The sequence below is a fragment of the Biomphalaria glabrata genome, chromosome 8 (genome assembly GCF_947242115.1).
Source record: "Biomphalaria glabrata chromosome 8, xgBioGlab47.1, whole genome shotgun sequence".
Classification (NCBI taxonomy): domain Eukaryota; kingdom Metazoa; phylum Mollusca; class Gastropoda; family Planorbidae; genus Biomphalaria; species Biomphalaria glabrata.
Window position 1 is genome coordinate 46,522,166 of NC_074718.1, and position 15,619 is coordinate 46,537,784.

Below are 15,619 nucleotides of genomic sequence, written 5' to 3' on the forward strand. Positions count from 1 at the left end.
CAGGTCTGGTAGACTAGGGCTTTAGTATTGTTAGTCAGCAATATGTTGTCCCACACTCTTTTCTGCAACTGTGACATGGTGGCCATTGCTTTGGCTATCCTGTTGTTAATGTCTTTATCCAGTAGAGTATTGTTGGATATGATGGAGCAGAGATAGCAAAAGTGATCCACAATTTCTAGTGGTTGGCCATTAATGTTTACTTGAGGTGCAGTATTTGTGTTCTGGACTAGTATCTTAGTCTTGCTTTGACTAATGTTTAAGCCTAACTTCTGGCTAGCAGCAGATAGTTTGTCAACTAGGAATTGAAGCTGAATATCAGAATCAGCAACAATAGCTGCATCATCAACATACAGGAGTTCCCTGATAAGTAGCTTCCTAACCTTGGTTTTTGCCCGCAGCCTTGATACATTAAATAGTTTTCCAGAGGATCTTGTATGGAGAAACACACCTTCCTTGATGTCGTTGTACACATGATGCAGTAGACAGGAGAAGAATATGCCAAACAGAGTAGGTGCGAGCACACATCCCTGCTTGACACCACTGCTAACCTCAAAAGGTGCTGATTGGGCTCCATTAAATTTGACAGTACATTTCATTTCCTCATGAAAGCACTCAATGAACTTCAGTAGTTTGGGAGGGCAACCTATTTTCCTTAGGAGTTTGAAAAGGCCACTTCTGCTGACCATATCAAAGGCTTTAGTAAGATCAACGAAAACGATGTAAACGGGTCTGTCTCTCTCTCTGAATTTCTCCTGAGGGAAATTTAATTATTATGTTATTATTAGAGCTAACTAAAGACATGACATTTGCTAAATTTTATTTATGTATGATTAGTTATTGCTTAATTACATTGTGGTTGTTTTTATTAACTCCTCATCACATTTAGAAAGTAATTTGTAGGTTTGATTCCTTATTTTAACTATTCACTTATAGTGTGAAATCAATTTCACTTGGCCAAGGTCAAGGTCCAGTGGCAGATAAAATGATCAAGAATGCAACCAAATTTGGTGAATGGGTTTTTTTTACAGGTAAGGAACAGAAGCTAGCATTTTGTTTTTTTCTTAGACCTTTCCAATTGTCATTTTCAAAAAGTAAATAGGTAACTGTTATATTATAATCTCTCCTAGCCATTGACTAAACAGAAATCAATGTTTATTATTTTTGAATAAACATAGATTTTTTTTTCCCAGATTTATAAATATATTAATTAAAAATTTGATTGTATTATTTTTAAAAGACTTAACATTTTTTGCGTTAAAAAGTTATTTAAACCAAAACATTTAGTTTAAATTTAACTTATTAAATTCTTTTTAGAATTGCCATTTAGCCGCTTCATGGATGAATGCCATGGAAGACATTATTAAAAATATCCAGGAGACCAGTTCACTTTTACACAGCAACTTTAGACTCTGTCTTCAATGCCTGCCAAACATTTCCCTGTCAGTGTTCTTCAGAATAGTGTCAAAGTCACTAATGAGCCAACAAGGGCATTAGAGCCAATCTAAGAAGGGCATTCATAGATATGTCAACTTCATTTTTTGAAGACCACCATAAGACTTTTTTGTTTTTGTTAGAAAATTGTTTAATAATTAACAATAAATTCCAACACTATGATAGTATTGAGAGTTGATAATGTAGTCCTCTGTGTTAATAGTAATAATGTTATTTACACTATGTATTGTGTATGGATTATTATAGTGTTGGTTTAATCCTGTGCACTCCCAGGGGAGCATAGGGCCGCAGCCACACCTCTCCACTGAACTCGGTTCTGAGCAGCTTTCTTAATCTGCTGCCATGTCATTCCAGTACCCTCAGCTTCACTGATGACTGACCTCTTCCAGGTTTGCTTGGGTCTGCCCACTTTCCTCTTTCCTTGTGGGTTCCAGTCAAGTGCCTGCCTTGCAACATTGGTAGCTGGTTTTCACAGGGTGTGTCCTATCCAGCTCCATTTTCGTTTTGTGATGTCTTGGGCTATGGGCTTTTGTCTAGTTCATTAGTAGTTATCTTTTCTGGCCACATTATTCCTAATATGCGGCGTAGGCATCTGTTAACAAAGGTCTGGAGCTTTTCCATATTTGTTATATTTGTTATTATAGTGTAGGTTGATTGATTTTTTAATTTAAAAATGACAAAAAAAAGACATTTTAAAGATTAGTAATAATAATGACTGACTTAACTTGTGTTATTGTTTCTATATAAATTTTAAAAAATTTTTATAACAGCTCTGGGAATGGACTGGAGGAAGATCATTTTTGGCATTTGTTTTTTTCATGCTGTTATTCTTGAGAGGAAAAAATTTGGACCATTAGGCTGGAATATTACAGTAAGAGTCATGTTAAGACTGTAGAACTGGGATATTACAGTTAGAGTGTAGAACCATAATATTACAGTAAGAGTAATGTTAAGAACTGGAATATTATCTATTAGTGTAAGGACCCATTCAATTTTTTTTGTTTTTTAGATACTATTAAAGCTATTACATAACAGACATAAACTCAAGTGTTAAAATGACCCATTAATCTAAAAAAAAAGTTTTGAACAGATAGGTCTGAATGTTGTTCTTGAATGTAGTAGTGAAGCAAGCTGTTTGTCTGAGATCAATGGGGAGTGAGTTCGAAACCTTTAGACAAGCACTGAAAAGGCCCACAAACTGTAACTTTTTAGTGAGAAACATGTCACATTGAGTCCTTGGACTGCAGGGCTCTCTCTCTAACATATGGAGTGATCAGTTCACTAAAGTAAAAGGACATTCTTAGTTTTGTAGTCAATTCTTGCATTCAATGGAGTGTACACAAGAGAGCAGTAGCAGAATCACTTCTTGTTTTTCATAGGACCATTCATGCAGCATTGTTCTGAATTTGCTCTAGCTCAGCGGTTCTCAACCTTTTAAGGTCGGCGACCCCTTTTAGAATCCCCCACTCTAACGCGACCCCCCCCCCAACACACACACACAGCAATAGAAGAATAGAAAAAAACAATCTATATTTTCGATGGTCTTAGGCGACCCCTGGCAAATTGTCAATCGACCCCCAAGGGGGGTCGCAACCCACAGGTTGAGAACCCCTGCTCTAGCTGAATGATGTTGTTGTCCTGTATACCTACCTGCTAGCACGGGATTGCAGTAGTCAAGGCAGGAGAGTATGAATATCACAGCTAACTTTTTTTTGTTGACTCTGTTGTCAAATATGGTCAGATCTGGTCTAATCTGCCCAGCTGCAGATAGAGATCTTTGCAGAGCTAACTTATGTGTGGGTCAGAAGAGAAGAGTTGAGGCAGAGAAAACTCATATTAGCTTAATTTAAAGAACTAAGCCACGAGCTAGCACCAGTGCTCAAAATACTTGTTCAGGCAACACTTAATCAGGGTAGGGTACCTAAGATTGCAAACTAAGTGGATAAAAGAAACCTGGCAGTTCATGATGAGTAGGGAATCTATACTCTCTACATTTGTCATGTAGTTTTCTTAATTGCTTTTGTCCTATCTTTATTCATATTATTGCCATTACCACCTCCAGCAAAGAAAACCTTACAATCTGAACAATGAAAAGGAATAGAAAAGCAATCTCAGCAACATGTGTCATGAAGTTATCTAAAAAATCAAAAGTTATTTATGTTAAAAAATAGCTGGAAAAAAAAACAGTGAGGCTATAAAGAAAAAGCTTAGGAATTATGTTGTTGTTTTTTCAGTGTTTCTATTGTTATTATTAGAACTTAATGTTTGTTTTTATTCCAAAAGAATCAACTTGTTTATTAAGGCTTGTCCCATTAAATTAATTATGACATGAAGCTGATATAAAATAATAAATTGACGAGAGTTGGCCTTAATTAATGCTAATTAGGCATGGAGCATCTGACTGTGTTAAGATTATTAAATTTCATTTAGTGCTGGATATTCGAAACTAAAAACTTTTCTCTAGGTTACTAGGACAACATTTTGTTAAACATTTATAATTGTCTAACAACCTTTTTTTTTCGAGAAAATTCATCTACCTGGTATATTGAAAATACATTTTTTGACCTTTCCTTATAACAATTGTGAAAGACTATACCAGTATAGAGTCAGAAGTAATTGAAGCTGGGTGATTACTTATATAATATTGTTATTAAATCTTATTTGGAAAAAAGATTCCTGTCAGACATTAATCAACTGGTAAAGGAAGTTATGTATTAGAAAAATGTATTCTCTGTGCTGTGTAGAAAAAAAAGAGATAAAGAGATAATCAATGTTTGAAAGTAATAAGAGGCTGTATTATGAGAGCAGCTACTGTGATATATTGTAGACTAGATTTGTTCAATTTAAAATAGAAAATGCAATTAGGGAAGAAAAAATGTGTTTTTGTTCAGTGCAGACCATCCTGGCAATGCAAGCTCTAAAATGAATTGGTGGCTCATGAATAAAAAAAAAAAAAGATAATGCTCAACACACACACGAATATAATAAACACACATATAAAGTATAAATATTTCTTTTATTTTTTAAAAAAGAAAATGTTCAGCATCAAAACATGCAGCAATATGGACCTGTTAATTAAACATTTAATAAATCATAATGAACCTAACACAGTTAACAATAATGATATTGTTGTGTCTCTCTCCTTTGTTTCTTGATTGAAATCATAACAGCTACCACCAATTGCAAGAATGTGGCAACTCAGATTCCAAATAGGCTGATACTTTATTGAGTCTAATGTATTACATGCCAAATAGTGTACTATTGGCAACACAAAATTTCTAATTGAATAACTGTTGTACTGTTCTGATCTTGTACTGGACTCCACTGTGCTAGACTGTCTTGACTCTGCAACTCTCTCTCTCTCTCTTTATATAGGGTTTATGAATGTCACTAATCCTCTCTGGATGATCATTTCTTCACTTTCCTAAAGTAATTCATTTCAAAATATTATCTTTTTAGAAAAAAAAATGTATGTATACAGTTTTTCTTATAAATAAGTCATATCTATTTTTATTTTAGTACGCTTTTAGTGATAGTGACAGAGTGTGCATTGCTCAACATGGAAATGTTTTGTAAAGATGGTTACATCCCTTGGGAGACACTGATCTATATAACAGGAGAGGTAGAGTATTGTGTGTATTGTCATTTGCGCAGCATGAGATATAAATATTTTAGTTTCTTTCTAAAACACTAAGCCAAAAATATTTATCTCTTGACTTTTCATGGCTTTGTTATAAACGTGTAATTATAAAGAAAAATTTTAAAGGAAATCATTGTAATAGTTTGAGACAACTTAATTAATAATTTTGTAATTGACCAGACTTGGATGCCCACCTAGGTTCTTATCCGTTTTAAGCAGCTTCATGTGGAGCAAAAATGACAAAACAGTGCACATTATATCAAAAATAGTTGTAGACTTTCTATATGGATTTAGCTCAGCAGCTAGACATGCAATATCAGGATGGATCAATGGAGTAGCAGAAGTGGGCACATCTTTCTAATGATGCCTTAACTAAATTGAGTCAAGAAAGAAAAGTATCATTTTGTCATAAGACCAAATTATTGCATTTCTTAAAATGCAATTGCGCAAACAAATTTTAACATTTTTAAATAAAATACCACTACAATTTTCAAACTACATACATCCATAAAAGACTTCATATATTTATCTATATTCATTAATTTCCAAATTTTAGGTTAACATTTATGAATGATTATTTTTTTGTACAGTATAATACACAATTAGTTGAATGATTAAAAACTTCTTTTATCACCACAGATTACCTATGGTGGTCGAGTCACAGATGCCCAAGATCAAAGATGTCTAAGGACAATTTTAAAGTTTTTTTTCAGACCTGAAACCTTAAAACCAAAATATAAATACTCGGAATCAGGTAATTGTAATGTATATTCAATATAAGGTACATTATAAGGGAAGTCCTATTAATTTATTTGCGGCAGATGTTGATGTTTATTAGCAGGTTTCAAACTAGGACTTCTTTATGGAGACAGCTTGCCGCCCAATGCGCCAAACGGCGCAGGAGGACCTAAGTATAAGTCTAAGCTAGAACTAAACTAAATTGAGGATCTGTTTCCTTTTTTCATCATCTGTGACTTTCTGTGATCCAACCTCAAAAGTAGCATTTTAGTCTTTGTGCAAGTATTACTTCAGTCAGTACACACACACATACACACATTGTCCTTAACACAGATCAACATATTTTAATGTAAAATACAAATATTCCAAATTGATTTCTCTCATCTGTAAGTTTGTATAATGTTCTACTAATAATTTGTAAAAGGATTTAACTAGGTTAAGGTATGGCATATCAACATTATTTGGATCTCCATTGATTGTAGAGAAGCTGCAGGGTTTAGAAGCGTTGACAACTGATCAAAAACTTGAAAACTCTGGTTTGACCATTATAATTTTTCAAAATATAAATTTCTTACAATTAAATTTGGTCTGGAGGTCCAGATAATCTATATGTTGAATACACATACATAAGCAAGTATTCCTGAATGTATTTCATCAAAGAGTTCAATAAATACATAAACTTTTTCAAGAACATTTTACATCTTTGAAACTTTTATTACTTGTATTAATATCTAGATCCAGTATTCTAGTCTAGGCTACCCTTTTTTTAAATATTGCCATGTCTGCATCTGTATCACCAAGCTAGAATTTTATATATTCTGACTAGATTTATACATGCCCTTAACCTTGATTTATTTCAGGTATGGGGGAGAGGGAATTGTTCTTTTGTTAAAAATGTAGTATTCATTAGTAATTAATAGCAAAGTAATTGCTTACAAAAAGTCATCAGCCTCATAAGAAAGAATGTCTTTGAAAAAAAAAGTTATGTTGTTTTGTATTAAATACAATGGGCCATGGAAGGTAATTTTTTTAATTTAATCTATTTTTGAAGGTATTTACTATCCACCTCTTGTCAAGACATTGGCTACTGTCAAGGCTTACATAGAATCTCTACCACTTATAGATGAGCCAGAAATCTTTGGGCTCCATGAGAATGCAAACATAGCCTTTCAGTTGAATGAAACCAATGCTTTACTTGGTAAGTCTGTGTTTGTTTTGGTAAAGGTTGTATAGAAACAAAAACAGTCGCAATTGACTGCTATATACACTTACACTGGTTTTGTTTTGAAATACTTTAGTTAAGAATATGATTCATTGTCATATAATAAATTGTCATATAATCTTTTTTACACTGCTTTATTATGGCTTACAACATTGTAGCCATCAGTGAGTCTTATGCTCTATGGACAGACTCCTTTGTCACTTTTCTCCCTAAAAAGATACAGATTGTGGGTCGTTTAGAACTTGCTTTTTGTTGATCTCAGGAGAACCACATTTGATAATGTTCAAGAAGAACATTCAAACCAGTTAGAAACTCTTGCTTTATATATCTGTTTTGTTCACCTATTACCTTGAGCCTACTGTTTTGTTAGCAGCACTAATAAATCAATTGATTCTTCTTATTCAAATAAATCAACAAAAAAAGGTGAGATGTTTGGAATTTAAGACAAAAATTTTTGTTCATGCAGAACTAAAGGAGTAAAACACATTTTTATCTAGCTACAATACTTGATGTTCAACCGAGAATCGTAGCAGCTGATGGTGGGATGTCTAATGATGATATTACTTATGAACTTGCTGAGGCTGTCCTGGATCGATTGATTGACAAACTGGATATTGAAAGAGCGAATCCCAATATGTTTACAGTACGTACCAATATTATTAGTTCCAAGTAAAAATGGTAGTTTTTAAATCTTAGTACTTACTTTACTTAGAGTCCATCACCCCTATTGAAGTATGGGCCACCAGCAATGGATTTCCATATTCCTTTATCCTGGGCCATCCTTTTAATTCTTAGTACTTACTTTACTTACAGTCCATCACCCCTATTGAAGTATGGGCCACCAACAATGGATTTCCATATTCCTTTATCCTGGGCCATCCTTTTAATTCTTAGTACTTACTTTACTTACAGTCCATCACCCCTATTGAAGTATGGGCCACCAACAATGGATTTCCATATTCCTTTATCCTGGGCCATTCTTTTAATTCTTAGTACTTACTTTACTTACAGTCCATCACCCCTATTGAAGTTTGGGCCACCAGCAATGGATTTCCATATTCCCATTTATTGGGCCATCCTTTTAATTCTTAGTAGGCCTTTCTGTTTCTAATATTGTTAGTGATCCTATCATTCCATAGTTCCTAGTATTACATGATAGTCTTTTAGTTCTTGTGATGCTTTAGTGTCTAGCTTTATATAGTAGTGTCTTAGTTTTTATCATGCATTACCTAACATAATAGATTGCTCTCTTGGCATGCAATAATACCTGACAGTAGATTGCTCTCTTAGCATGCAATAATACCTAACAGTAGATTGCTCTCTTAGCATGCAATAATACCTAACAGTAGATTGCTCTCTTAGCATGCAATAATACCTAACAGTAGATTGCTCTCTTAGCATGCAATAATACCTAACAGTAGATTGCTCTCTTAGCATGCAATAATACCTAACAGTAGATTGCTCTCTTAGCATGCAATAATACCTAACAGTAGATTGCTCTCTTAGCATGCAATAATACCTAACAGTAGATTGCTCTCTTAGCATGCAATAATACCTAACATAATCGATTGCTCTCTTTGTTCTTAATATAAGTTCCAAGTCTAACATTTATTGTCATAGTTCTGAACTTTGCTTAGTTTCTAGATTGCTGTTGTACGAGTGAGATTGTTTTGATGTAGCACTTCTGTACAACTTGTGGATATGAGTCTCTGGTATACTGGAATATTGACAATGACTAGACAAAAAAAAAGAAGCATCATTACTCAAAAAAGAAAAAAGAAACTAAGACCTTATTTACATTTGTAGAAATATGTGTTGCATGTGTTATCTGCCCTATATGGCTGCCTGGTCGTGCGGTTTGCACGCTGGACTGTCGTTCGGACTTATTGATGGTCCCGGGTTCAAACCCTGCCCGCTCCCATCTCCCGTCATCCAGCGGGAGGTTTGGACTAGGAAGTAATTATCTTCAACTCTGAAGGAACATCCGAAATAAGTAAAACATATATAAGGACAATTATTAAAATGTACAAGTTTTAATAGACAAGCTAACCAGTAGAATCATCATTCCAACCTGAATTCATCCTGTTACCCACTGGCTCATGTGAAACCTTACCTTTACCTTTTACCTTTACCTATCCCTTAGTCTGTTGGACCGTTGGGGCACCAGGCAAGATTTGTCGACCGTCTTTCTCCATTCCTCCCTTTTTTTGTCTTGTTTAGAACCTCTCTCAATGGCAGGCCCGTCCATTCTTTAATGTTGTCCTCCCATCGCTTTTTCTGTCTGCCTCTTCTTCTTCTCCCTGGCACTGTTCCCTGAAGGAAGGTCTTTGCGAGTCCCGTAGATCTTGTAATGTGGCCAAAGGTTTTAAGCTTTCGTCTTTTTACAATAGTTAGCAGGTCGTCATGGGCTCCAATCGCTACAGTAACCCTGTCTCTGATTTCTTGGTTTGTGATGCAGTCTTTGAATGTGATGCCTAGGATCTTTCTGTAGCATCTCAATTCCATTGCTAGGATCCTCCTCTCAAGCTCTGCATTCAACGTCCACGACTCGCAAGCATATAAAAATGTGGCCATGACCAGAGAGCACATCAGTCTGATTTTGGTGCCGAGGGCTAAGCCCTTATCTTTCCATATTGTTTTAAGTTTTGAAAGGGCTGCTGTGGACTGTGCTATTCGGGCCAATAGTTTGGGTTTTGTTCCCTCATCTGAGACAATAGCTCCGAGGTATTTGCAGCTTCAAATACCTCATGTGAAAAAGAGCTTAAAATTCTTTTTTAACTCATTGTTTTTCTTTTCCTTCCTTCCTTTTCATTCTCAAATTGTTCTTGGAAATAAAGATTATTTATATTAATTTGTTCTAGCATATGGAATAAGAAATGTGTCTTTAGCCTTGTGTCTCTGAGTATTTATTATATTAGGTAATGTTATTGTACTTGCAAACTACAATTTAGTGTTTTAGGTATTACTACTACCTGTAGTTTCTTTTCTAGTGTTTTGTCTTGGAATTCCTCTAAATGTTTAGTGTCCTAAGGTGCTAATTTAGTTTAATGTAAGTATCCATTTGTGATATTCCTCATAGCTCTATATGACATCTTTTAGATTCTTTATCTATCACATGTTGAAGGATCCCCCAAATTAAGATGCAATTTTGCATAGTGGTTTAAGGTGAAATAGAATTTTGTTGTGATATTACTGTCTGATTTGCAAACATTTATGATAAACTATAGTCTTTTTTGTTTGATTTCTTTATTATGTCAATATGGGAATTCCAAGATACTGGTAGCTTTTCATTTATTTAGGTATTTTGAGTTTCTAGTCCTCACTCTTCATTCAATGTATCATAAGATTAAACATTCATCAAGTCAATATATATGAATTGTTGTAGTGGTGTTTCTTGTTTGACATAATTGATTAACTGTGTCAGGGGGCCAGGACAGATAAGGCAAGGCTTTAAAATACAACCTGACACATGTATGGATCAACTTTCCATTCATTATGTTTTTTCTAACAAAATCATTGTTGTGTAAATTATATGACTTACTCAACTTCAATAGATTTTTAATTTGGTTAGGGTTATTTCTTTCTGTTTGTAAAGCACAAGTTTCTTGCTTTATAGCAAGTTTCTTGAATTATAGTCCAATTCCTTTTGTGGATCAGGGGGAGACAATGGGTTGCCTTCAGGCACTCAGCAAACACATTTGGAATAAAAATCAGCCCCCCCCCCTCCTCTCGATCAGGGGGAGACAATGGGTTGCCTTCAGGCACTCAGCAAACACGTTTGGAATAAAACTCAGCCCCCCCCCCTTTCCTCTCCATGGGTTGCCACGGAATTCTTGTTACTCAGCCACACATCTCACATATTATAACAAAAAAGAAAAATAGAACTTCAATGAAAATAAATTATTAGAACTTCAATGAAAATAAATTATGGAATATCTTAAATCAACTGTGCTTACTAATGGTTTAAACTTATCCAGAGTTTTCCAAATCACTGTGTTTTATGTAACAGTAATAATCAAATAGTTTTAACGATATGTTTAGAAGCACTTTAGTATATTTGATACACATTTTGATACACATTTTCAGGTCCCAGAATTATGGGCCAGAAACGCTTATCCTTCGTTAAAGTCTTTAGCATCTTGGGTTAAAGACCTGATAATGAGGTGTTGTTTTATTGACAATTGGATCAATAATGGACCTCCTAAGTCTTTTTGGTTGTCTGGCTTCTTCTTTCCACAAGGTTTGTAATTTTGTTGGGAAGTTGTAGATCTAAATGTCAGATACTTACAATATCTTTTCACAAAGTTTTATGTGTCCTATAAACATCATGAAAATGTGTTTGAAAATAAATTACTGTGCTACCTGTTTTTTCGGAGTATTATGTTTCTTAAGCTGTAACGTAACATGATTGGGTATGACTTTATTGCCCTATATTAAAGGATGAGTTTTGATCTTCCCATTTATGATCACCTTGTTTTAAGGCAACTGCAGGTGATTGCTGTTAAAGCTAAAGTGTCAAAACCATGTCAGGAACAAGTGAAATATAAAAAGTACTTTTAAAAACAAATAGCATTACTTATTTTGAATCAATAATCTAATTAATTTTTAACAGAGCTAGACTAATAATAATAAACTTGTGCAATTGGAAATACTTTAATTAGTTGTTTTTGTTTATTGCCACTTTAATGCTAATAGCTTGCTCAGTGCACTATGGTCCAATAAGTTTCTGTTGGGGAAGGGGTTGAATCTGGGAGAAAGTTTTGGTGCTGCCCTTTCAAAACCAATTTTTTTTTTTTTAAAACTAAGAAAGTTGCTTGATTCTGTATTTGAAATGGAGGTCTCAAGTATCTAGGATGGAAGGCTAATGTACTAGTCACTGAGCTGTTCAAGTACTGATAAAAAAAATAGAAGGTTTTACAGTCTTAAAAAAAATGTGTCACCTTATTCTCTACACAAGGCGTATCTCACTTTGCTTAGTACATTTAGGACTAATAATGAGAAGGCTTGTATTTGAGTCTCAAGGAGGAGTGCAGCATTTCACTTGGCTAGGCTGTCCTAGCTGTGACACACCCAATGCAGACATAATTGTTGTAGACATTGCTGTGATCCGTTTAGGTTCTCTTTCAGTAGTCTACGTCTGTCCTCTGTAGATTTCCTTTAGATCTCAAATTATGTATCCTTCTGCCTTTGTAACAGACCTACTGCTGTCTTGTTCACAATAAGCCTGCTGTCTGGTAATTAACTATTTGCTTAATTTTGTGATTGATTCATGTGTTGTCATCAGCAATCAATAACTGTGCTCATTTTCAATTTGGTTTAAGAATGGGAAGTGGAAGAAAAAATGTGTAAAAGATTCCACTTGTACTTAGTTGGCAAGCATTTTTTTTTAAAACAGTAAAAAAAAAAAACTTACTTATTGAAGACTATATCTTCTATTTATTTACAAGTTTCTTGACTGGAACTCTTCAAAATTTTGCTAGAAAGTACAACCAGCCTATTGATCATCTCTCATTCAAGTTCATTCTCCTGCCATATTCTAGAGAAGAAGCACTAGTTATGGAGCAGCTGCGTACAGTTAAAAAGGGCGAAACAATACCTATGGATCAAAATGTAAACTCTTAGTTAAAATCAAATTATTTCTCTAATAAATCAATATTTATTTTTAAAACAATGGTTAAATCAGTTTACGAAATCAAAATATAGAACTTCAAAATTAAAAACACTAACAAATGATCAGACTTGATATGGAAATATAGGAAGTATAAAAAGAATTTCACTTCATTCAATGAAATTATTTCCCACAGGGGTGCCACCCATGAGACCAAGTAAACCCTGAAACCCGAATTTCCAAATTTTACAAACCCTGAAATCATAAACCCCAAACTTTACCAACCCTGAAACGTACCGCGTATACAATTTAAGCACCAAAATTTTACGAAAGAAGAACAGTATTAAATTACTACCTAGATCTAGATCTATATCATAATATGCTCCCCATGTTTGAAATATGTAATTAGTAAGCCTATCATTATAATAAATAGAGTTTGTGTGTATTTATTGATAAAGTTTGTAATACAAGTTAAGAGGATTTAGTACAATTTTATATTAACAATGTTTGTACACCCCCCCCCCCCCCCCAAACACACAGTTATTTTAAATGATGTTTCTCTCTTTTAACATTTTTCCCCTCATTATTCATTTGAAGCAGCCTACTTTAATCAACATTGATAAAACTGATTCGATCAATGTACATGCATGGACCTGTAAATCTATTGCAACAAGATAAAATTGATTTTGAGATTTAGTCCAGATCTACTCCAAAATGAACATTTAGATTTAGTTTCTAATATTTAAATGTAGACCTAGATGGCTAGAATGTGCTGGACTGCTTATACATAATTATAATTTATTTGTATAAATCTATTGACCAATCGATCTATTTTTTCTAGCCTCTAAGTCTTCAGGCGAACGCAAACTTACTAATTTAATTCTTCAATCATTGATTCTAGTTCTGATCTAAAAAATATGTAAATATCCTAAATCTAGATCCTACTTCTAGAATACTCTAGACCAATATATATAGCTCTAGACTAGTCTAGACATAGGCTAAGGCTCTATGTCTATATGGAACATATACAAATATTAAAATATAAAACACAGAAAGAAAAAAAAAAAAATTCTCACTCGTGAATTTTTTTTTCTTTCTATTTCTAGATCTAGGACTAGCCGCTAGGTACGCGAGTAGATCTAGACTATATCTATACTAATTACAAGACTTTACAGTCTAGATCAGATCTAGATTGATCATAGAAATAGATCTGACTCCAAATCGAGCCGATTTGAGGCGCGTTCCGTAGATCTAAAAATTCTCTATAGATCGAGAATGTTTACACTTTTTTGTCACTTAAAAAAAAATACTGTACCGGTAAATAAAGCTTAGTGCGCATGCAAAGTGAAAGTCTCGCGAATCGCGAGATATGAGACTGGTAGAATTTGTTTAAAAATGGCGGCTCGCGCGATCGGAACTAGAAAACTAAAATTAACGGGGGAAAATGACCAGAAATTTCGAAAAAATCTAAATCAACTAAAACCCTGGATTTTAACAAAATTGTAGAAGGCAAACCCGGAGGGGGGAAAATCGGACCCCTCAAAACCCGGATTTCCGGGTTATTCCGGAAAAGTGGCACCCCTGATTTCCCATTAATTAAAAAAAATTAGAGAAATTTGATTAAACTTTTGTTGTTTTCTCCTCCTCGTCCTCTGTCAGATTTTAATTTTATCATAACATAATGAGGAACCTAAATGCTTCCCAGGGGGTGTGGTGGTCAAATGGTTAAGGGCTTGGCATCCAAACCTGAAGGCCAGAGTTCGAATGTCAGTGAAGGCTGGGATCTTGAATTTCAGGATTTTTAGGGCGCCCCTGGGTACACCCAACTCTGGGGAAAGTAAAGGCCGTTGGTTGTTGTGCTGGCCACATAACACCCTGCTCGTTAACCGTTGGCTTAGAAACAGATGACCTTAACATCGTCTGCCAGTGTAGAAAACATGGTCGGAAAGGGGGAAATTTTTACTTTACTTAAATGTTTCCCAAATATCTACTTTTTCATTGTATTCAATATTTAACTGTAACTCTTTCCTCCTTTCTACTGTCTGAATAGAAGCCATCTGTCTTCTACTGACTGAATAGAAGCCATCTGTCTTCTACTGACTGAATAGAAGTCATAAGTCTTCTACTGACTGAATAGAAGTCATAAGTCTTCTACTGACTGAATAGAAGTCATCTGTCTTCTACTGACTGAATAGAAGCCATCTGTCTTCTACTGACTGAATACAAGCCATCTAACTTCTACTGACTGAATAGGAGGCATCTGTCTTCTACCGTAAAATGTTTTACATATTTCGAATTTTCCTTCTGAGTTGAAGATAGTTTTCCTCCTTTCTACTGTCTGAATAGAAGCCATCTGTCTTCTACTGACTGAATAGAAGCCATCTGTCTTCTACTGACTGAATAGAAGTCATAAGTCTTCTACTGACTGAATAGAAGTCATCTGTCTTCTACTGACTGAATAGGAGCCATCTGTCTTCTACTGACTGAATAGGAGCCATCTGTCTTTTACTGACTGAATAGGAGGCATCTGTCTTCTACTGTAAAATGTTTTACATATTTCGAATTTTCCTTCTGAGTTGAAGATAGTTTACTTTCTAGTCCAAACCTCCCGCAGGACGATGGGGGATGGGAGCTGGCAGGGTTTGAACCCTCGACCGTCGATAAATCCGAACGACAGTCCAGCGCGCAAACTGCACGACCAGGCAGCCATCTACTGACTGAATAGAAGCCATCTAACTTCTACTGACTGAATAGAAGCCATCTGTCTTCTACTGACTGAATAGAAGTCAACTTACTTCTACTGATTGAATAGAAGCCATCTAACTTCTACTGACTGAATAGAAGCCATCTGTTTTCTACTGACTGAAGTCATCTTACTTCTACTGACTGAATAGAAGCCATCTGTCTTCTATTAACTGAATATAAGTCATCTTACTTCTACTGACTGAATAGAAGCCAT

The 15,619-nt window shown here is 34.8% G+C and overlaps 1 long non-coding RNA gene and 1 pseudogene across 1 annotated transcript; both read left to right on the top strand.

Annotated features, from left to right (window-relative positions):
• LOC129927857 (dynein axonemal heavy chain 6-like) overlaps positions 1 to 15,619 on the top strand; it is a 49,451-nt pseudogene that overhangs the window by 28,810 nt on the left and 5,022 nt on the right.
• Positions 10,877 to 13,929, top strand: LOC129927872 (uncharacterized). The gene is made up of 2 exons (XR_008779526.1): positions 10,877 to 11,292; positions 12,500 to 13,929. It is a non-coding gene; the product is annotated as an uncharacterized LOC129927872 (long non-coding RNA).